Below are 8,780 nucleotides of genomic sequence, written 5' to 3' on the forward strand. Positions count from 1 at the left end.
ATCTTGTGAGTTTTAGAGTATCCACTTCAAGTTATCTATGAACTATGCAAGGGGTCCAAGTTTCCATATCCGAGGAATCCGGCTATTCGAATAGATAATGATAACCCTGCAGGGGTGTACTTCTTCACACACGCTCCCACCACTTACCGTCGTTTACATGACATGTACTCGGCAACCTTCAAGCGGAAGCCCAACGAGGGTGTCGGCCACGGCCTGCCTAAACACTCAAGTCTCTAGTCCAGGTTTATCGCCTATCCAGGTTCCATCCGCAGGGAGTCCGGCCGAGGTTTCCACATACGGCCCCGAACGATGTGTACAGGGTTCCGAGACACCAAACGGGCGCCCGGCATGCCCGTCCACGGTGTATCTACCGCATCATAGCCCACCCCTAGGGTCAGCGCTACGCACGACCGCCAACACATTACCTACAAACACCAGAAACTAGTTGCAACTCCTGGACAGAGTACTAGGGTGATTAAGAAGCCGAGAGGGTCAATTAAGGATCCCAATGAGTGGTAGTAGCCGTTCATGGATCACAGACACAGAACTCAGTTCCTAAGAACGGTTTCAATGAGACAACCCACCATGTACTCCTACATGGCCTCTCACCGCTACCTTTACCAAATCGTGTTCACACACTTAGCTCACACATAGTAGGACATGTTCATCACCATTCCAATTCATTCCCGATGAATCAGACCCGACACAACTCTATGCAATAGCAGGCATGACAAACAAGCATGAATGAGTAGGCACATCAGGGCTCAAACAACTCCTACTCATGCTAGTGGGTTTCATCTATTTACTGTGGCAATGACAGGTCATGCAAAGGATAAAGGGGTTCAGCTACCGCAGCAAGTAACAGATGAATCGTTGTTGTCCTAATGCAGTAAAAGAGAGCAGGAGCGAGAGAGTGGGATTATATCGGAATGAACAAGGGGTTTTTGCTTGCTTGGCACTTCTGAAGATATTATAGCTCTTCATCGGTGTCATCGAACCCATCGTCGAAACCACGTCTATCGAGAGGGGACAAATACCGGCAACAGGAGAAAGAAACAGAATCAATGCAATGCACAATATGATGCATGATCATGACATGTCAATATGCTATGGTTTGAGCTAATGCAACTAGCAACATGTTAAATGGAGTTGGTTTGAACCCTAGGTTCAAATTCAAACTCCATATGTGAGAGTTTAAATTCCATTTATATGAATTGGCCTAATCAGCAGTCATAAGTTTTTCTAACATGCATGAAAATGCCATAAACAGATTCCTTGAATTTTTCTGATAATTTTTCATATATAATTTATTTCATTTGGAGTTACGATTGAATTTCTATGATTTTTAGAAGTTTAAACTGTTTTCTGGAATTTCCTGTATTATTTTAAATCCAGAAATTCCTTTACTGCATCAGCACTACGTCATTATGACGTCAGCAGGTCAACAGGGCCGGTCCAGGTCAAACCTGACCTGGGGGACCCGCCTGTTAGTGACTCAGGGCTAATCCTATTTTAGTTAAACCTATACTAGGTAATTAGCAGGGGCTGGCCCCACATGTCAGTGTTAGCGGGGTTGATTAGGTTTAATAAAAAAACTTAACTAAAGTTAACAGGGCCCTGGGCCCGCCTGCCTGTGACCCAGGGGGTCATTGGGTTAGTCCTAATCGGCGTTTAGCCGGAGTTAACACGCCGGCGAGGTCCCGCGACGGTGGAGGTGCTCGGAAACACGGCTCCGGGCGCCATTCGACACGCGGACGGCACCGTTGGAGAGCTGGACCTCGTCCCCGTCGGCTGGGCTAGTGGTGTCGCCGGGGGCGACCTAAATCGTCGGCGGTGTCCGCTTCCGCGGCGGTCGGAGTTCGGCTAGGTGCGGCGCGGGGCTACAGCTCGCTAGCGAGCAGGTTGAGCGGCGCAGGAGCGCCAGGGGAGCTCCTGGAGCACTACCGCATGCTCGGAGGTGAGCAGATCGAGCTTAGGCCATGGCGGCGATGAGACACGACGGCGGAAGCTCTCGGCGATGGCAGGAATTGAGCTAGCGGACCAAATCCACCACGGGGTATGAGGGGAAAGGGAGAGGGGCTCACAGGGAGTCGTATGGAGGTCTCGTCAGGCTCGGGAAAGAACTACAGACGACGAATCGGGCGGCGGCATCCGGCGGCTGAAGGTGGGAGATGATGGCGAACCCGGCATTGCAGCGCTTCCCTATTCGTTTCCACTGATGAGGCGACGCGGAGGAGCTCGGCGGAGTCGAGGGACACGGTAGTTGGGCGAGTGGACGATGGGGAGCGCGCTGGCAGCGAACGGCGGCGAGGCGGGGCTCTCGGTTCTCTTGGGGACGGGCGCTAGGGAGAGGGAGGCGTCCGGAGGAGAGAGGGGAGAGGGAGAGAGAGCTCTGGGCATCTCCCTGGCGAGGGAAGAGGGATGGGGGCGCGCGGGACAGCGCGAAGCAGGAGGTGGCGTCGACGCGCGCGCGTCCAGCGCGCAACTTCTTCGGTCGGCGGGGGTTGAAGACGACTGGCAAGCTACTGGTGGGCTGGGCCAGCCAGCTGGGCCAGCCAGGTAAGTGGCTGGGCTTCTCTCTCTCTTTGTCCTTCTCTATTTTTTTATTTCCTGTTTTATATTTTTCTGCAACTTTGTGGCTTTTCTAAAAATGCTTAGGCACTTTCAAAAATCACCAAACTGCTCATGCCCACTGTTTAGCATATAACCAACATGGAACATTTCAGTTTGGATTATTTGGACATCTAAAATATTATATAGCATTTAAATGCCCAAATGCAAATAGAGTATGATTTAATTCAGTGACCCTATGATGTCCTAGAAATATGTGCACCATTTTTGTCAGAGTTTCTAGACCAAGGCAAAGATGATGAACATTTTTAGAAGGGCATTTCAGGTTCATTGAAAATATTTTATTTGGACCCTAGTTGAATTTCATTTGCTGCTAGGGTTTATCAGCCCCCATTTCAAAGTTAATAAAATTTAGACATGATGCATGGAGGCTAATGCAAAGGCAGGCAAGGCCTGAACTGGGGCTGTGACAGCTCACCCCCACTAAACAAGAATCTCGCCCCGAGATTTAGGTGTAGGGTAAGATGAAGGGGGAACACAAACTAACATAATCTTCACGATCCAGGTTGCACTTCATAAAGGTGTTGATTCAATCACCATCTTTGTCTCGTCGTCTTGCTCCGAGAACTCCATCCAACATGATGACGACAGAAAGGAAGGAAAACCCTACAGGAATCGATCTCCTCGAAGATCGAGCACTCAAGAACAGCTCATGGAATGAGACGTAAGAATATCTCTTGAGTTGAGACATAGCACACACATCAGGAACAATGGAAAGAGGTAAATGACAAAGGTTCAATTGGATAGGCAACAATTCCACGCTGGAGTAAGATGGTGCATGGTTTCAAAGTAGCGAGGAGATAATTGCTATGATACCATAACGAGACATCTTTAAGAAGGTGACTCGCAGAAATATTCCCTTAAGTGGCAAAAAGAATTACTTTTGATTCAGAGATCATTGAAACTCTTCTCACCAGCCTGAGGCAATCACAAATGATCGCGTGAAGGAGCTTGAAGAAATGGCATACTCATACTAGAATGAATGATGTGGACTACCTTGTTGAAGAAAACACGATGGATGATTTGCTTATCATCAGAAATAGATGGAACCCGTGGTAGGACCACTTTGAAGATGATCCTGATCAGTAATTACTGAGAAGGGTAGTCCGTAGTAGGATGACACAATGGAGGTGCAAGCTGGGAACAGAATGCAAATGCTGGGAATGATTCTAGTAACTAGGGAGAAACCCAACAGTAGAGAGAGATTCCACTGTTTGAAAGGTTATGGCATAATCAAAGAAACTGAGAACGGATCCCAGTTAATGCCGACGATAAATCCTAGTGCTTACGCGTGCTCTCAAGAACTTGAGCATTTCCGTATTAATCAAGGTTTTACCAATATCCGTGTCAAGGATCCTAGCAACACAACATGCTACCATGATGAATAATGGTGGAAGATGCATATGCAAAGAAAGATAACACTTTCTCATATTTCACCTTAGTGAGGCCAAGGGATCAAAATCTGGATGATCGACCGAGAGACATTTAGCGCTCCGCTTCTAATGTTCTCCTTGATGTGCTAGCCTAACCCATTCATTGAAATGGTTTGGTATCTAGAACATCAAGTAGCAGGTCAGACTCTGGGAGCTCAGGAATCCATAAGGAATAACTACTGGAGTAAATCCTAGGTAATCCTTACGGGGAGGTGGCCAACTTACTCAATCAAGATACTACAATAATAGGTCTTCCGGCTGGGTGTGTTGGCCACGACATCCACTTTACCGGGTTACAGAGAGACCAATATTATAGCTCTTGGGAAAACGTCCCAACCATCACATCTGCCTGAGATTCAGATCTGGTTGGTGTCAGGATATTACAGACTCATCGGGTCTAGAAAGAAATGAAAGTTTACAACACAAATCGACGAGATGACATTGCAAGATTCTCAGGAAATGGACTATGGTAGTAAGCTCCAAAACATGAGCTGGTTCTGCTAAACACATGTGAACACGCTGTCCCAGACAAGCATGACCACATGGTGGTCTTACAATGAAACACTACCGAGTCCTGGTTGGGAACCATCATCAAGGATATCGAAGTCCTTGCATAAGTCATATGATTAGCTCTTATGGAGAACTTCTTCTCCCTGAACAAGTCAATCAGTGGCTTGGTGTGCTATGGATACGTATGGAATGAAGATGATCAGTCTATCAGACCATAGAGTACTTCACACGTGCATGACTGACTTGGGATGATTCCATAGGAAGCAAAACAAACTTTCCAAATTCACGGCGGCAACTTACATCAAATGCACGTGAATCAAAGGAAGTCACTTCTTTCATCCAAACATACACTTCATGAACGGGGCGTGAAGAAAATGCTTACACAAGTTTCCAACACTAGCTGGATGTTCAACACAATCATGGAGGAGACAAAATGCCGCTGATGGGCTCAACAGCAACTCATCGGGATTTCCATATCACTGGACTTCCACCACTATGTGAACAATGTGATAGTATTGGTCAGACCAAAGATATAATGGTGTATGCTCGAGGGACAACCGCAAGTAAGACAACATTACGAACATCATTGGTTCTGATTTGATTTGACGATAGCCCACACTCAAATCAAGGTTTGGACAATATAATAGATTCAACAGCTGATCACGGGGATCAGTCGATGAAGATATCATCTTTCTTCAACACACACACACACACACAAGGATATCCCTTAGTGATGAACTAAGTCGGACAAGTTTTCATCTTCCAACTCTCCAAGTTGTTGTTTAGCTTAACCAACTAGCTCAGGGTATCCAACATAGATTCTTGGAGAATGGGTGGTTTGGAGGAAAACCAACATGATCACGAACTCAACATAGCGGTCAGGTGACAATCGGGTAATACTTCCGAGAAGATATTCGGAAAATCACGAACCACCGATATGTTATTAAGCTCGAGAACAATCTTGCTTTTCAGGCAAGTCGATATGATCAAGGAGCGAGGGATTGTCACGGTCCTAACTCCTTGGTCGATGAGTGCACCCGAAAATATGGGCTAGGTAGCATGATCAATCTTAGAATGGTAGTTCAATAACCAACACGCTAAGAATGAGAATATTGTCCATTTACTACCAAGCAATGAGTTGCTCGGAGTATTGATTTCACACATCACGATTCACTTGTCGGCATTCCGGTTGCGACAGCACGGGACCGAGGAATGAACGATGATGGCGAGAAGTATCACTGTATCAAGAGTTCATAGGAGGTTGTGCAATTCCTATGATATTCCTAACATAAAGAGGGCAATACTTCAGGGTAGAACATAATCAAAAGCTGGATTGGCATTTTGATCTGCGGAATACAACTGCTTTGATCCAATCCTAGATATGGATGAGGTACTGGAGTTTGTTTCTCCTAGTCATTCTGAAATAGAACGGCTCGACGGACCACGAGAAAAATAAGCATCGATAACACGAATGCACAACTAAAGAGGGACAACTCAAAGGAACATATAACTTTCTGAGTTGTGGATGCATAGATTAGTATGTCGAATCAAGTTCAACAGGTTTCTTCCGGATAACCCATGCAGAAAGGTAGAACTGACAGAATCACAATTATGAATGGAGAACTCCTCAAGAGTACTCTGATTGTGATATTTTGGTTCAAAGAACTTCTGCCTTAACGGTTCATGGTATTTGGAAGGAAGAAATACCACAGACCTCGAGGGCTGTCGCAAGGTTACTAATATCCTAAAGGAACTATCAAACACTATCAACATGAGGTAAGTAGGGTGAATCTCGGGTTCAAGAACCCATGAATAGAATACCTACCACTACATGGCATCACAGGATGCTTTTGAGAATAATGGCCAGAATCACACACTGGGGATACCAAACATGGCTAGATCACTAGGTGACTCCCTAAAACACCTAGGGTCATAGTAATAGCTCCAACATATATGTCGAGACAACAAAGTACCTCAACTCACCGATTAGTGTGATTAATCTGGCCCAAATGGACATCAGGAACAGGAGGAAGGGGTTTGCAAATGCATCAGACTACTTAGAAACCTGGGATGACTCGGACAACATAACGGCTGTAAATGCTCAAAAAATTTGAGACATCCTGCAAAATAGTGGCATGACCACTCAACATTGCAATATCAAGGTTCTGAGGCCAGCTGTGAGCATACGGAGGTAAAAGGAACCGAACTGAGACTTTAATCCAACAATCCTATAAGTCTACGGATTAGTAACACGTCATCCTGATAGATAGATGAGAAGGCCTAGTTTCTTAACCCGCGTAGAATGAGAAGAGAATGACTCAGATCAGAGGGCATAAGGTAAAGGAGTAAAAAGAGCCTTACGTTCCCTTCCACAATCAATTCCCCTACATAACTAAAGCATTTCTAGACACAACTTCGACCGGTTTGGCTTGGTAAACCTACAGGCAGTCAGGCTCTGATACCAACGCTGTCAGGACCCCGATCCTAAGTCACACCGATCTAGCATGTAACACATCATATCACTTTGCGGCCTCACGCATGGTATTCCCACGGGTGCCACCTTACCTGGCCCGGGACCGTTTGCGCCTTTTGGCTCACGTATATGATAGTGTCGCTAGCATCCATATGACAAAGAACCCGGGCCGACATGGCTAGTCATGAACCCAAAGCGGCACTAACCCATGGGGACAGGCATACATGAATCAACTTCGAGCATGTCGGTCAACAGCGTGTGAATCCGGGCTGTAGCACTGGGCTAACAGGACTCCGGTAACCCGGGCTGTAGCAGGCTAGGAAGGACTCCGGATGTCACCGCGTGACGTTTCCTCGAAGGGACAGTCACAGGAACGAAGTGAAACACATGCCGGCCAGTCAAGTGTCCTGAGCAGTAGTGCTGGGCTAGCAGGACTCCGGTGAACCGGGCTGTAGCGGACTACTATGGCTCAAGGAAGCACTAGACTACATTTCCCCATAAGGGAGGCTGCCAAGGATAAACAACTAGATTGTCGGATCCCACACATACCAAGCATTTCAATCATACACACAATATGCTCGATATGTGTAAATACAACATGGCATCACAACATAACTCTATGACTCAAAGTATTTATTCATTAGGCTCCGAGGAGCAAGATATTACAAACATGGGTCTTATGACCCAACATACAGAGCATACAAGCAACAAGCACATGCGGAAGCTTAACTTTTCTGAGTACACAAAACTACAAATGAAGAAGGCTGAGAAGCCTGACTATCTACCAGATCCTGCCGAGGGCACAAGATCGTAGCTGAGGTATCAAGCTAAACATCGAAGTCCACGCGGAACTACTAGCGAGACTGACGTCTCTCTACAAAACATAAAATAGGCAAACGTGAGTACAAATGTACCCAGCAAGACTTACATCAGAACTAGCTACATATGCATCAGTATCAGTAAAGGGGGTGGTGGAGTTTGACTGCAGCAAGCCAGCTTTGACTCGGTGGCTATCCTGAACTACGACAGCAAGTAACTCTTTTGAGGTGGCGCACACGAGTCCACATATTCACCATATCAATACTCCACTATGGATTCGCTCCCGTCTCCCTACGAGAAGGCCATCCATAGCACTCACACTTATCTTGCGAGTTTTAGAGTATCCACTTCAAGTTATCTATGAACTATGCAAGGGGTCCAAGTTTCCATATCCGAGGAATCCGGCTATTCGAATAGATAATGATAACCCTGCAGGGGTGTACTTCTTCACACACGCTCCCACCACTTACCGTCGTTTACACGACATGTACTCGGCAACCTTCAAGAGGAAGCCCAACGAGGGTGTCGGCCACGGCCTACCTAAACACTCAAGTCTCTAGTCTAGGTTTATCGCCTATCCAGGTTCCATCCGCAGGGAGTCCGGCCGAGGTTTCCACATACGGCCCCGAACGATGTGTACAAGGTTCCGAGACACCAAACGGGCGCCCGGCATGCCCGGCCACGGTGTATCTACCGCATCATAGCCCACCCCTAGGGTCAGCGCTACGCACGACCGCCAACACATAACCTACAAACACCAGAAACTAGTTGCAACTCCTGGACAGAGTACTAGGGTGATTAAGAAGCCGAGAGGGTCAATTAAGGATCCCAATGAGTGGTAGTAGATGTTCATGGATCACAGACACAGAACTCAGTTCCTAAGAATGGTTTCAATGAGACAACCCACCATGTAC

This window comes from Triticum urartu, chromosome 7A (genome assembly GCF_056163025.1).
Source record: "Triticum urartu cultivar PI428250 chromosome 7A, HENAU_Tu73, whole genome shotgun sequence".
Taxonomy (NCBI): Eukaryota; Viridiplantae; Streptophyta; class Magnoliopsida; order Poales; family Poaceae; genus Triticum; species Triticum urartu.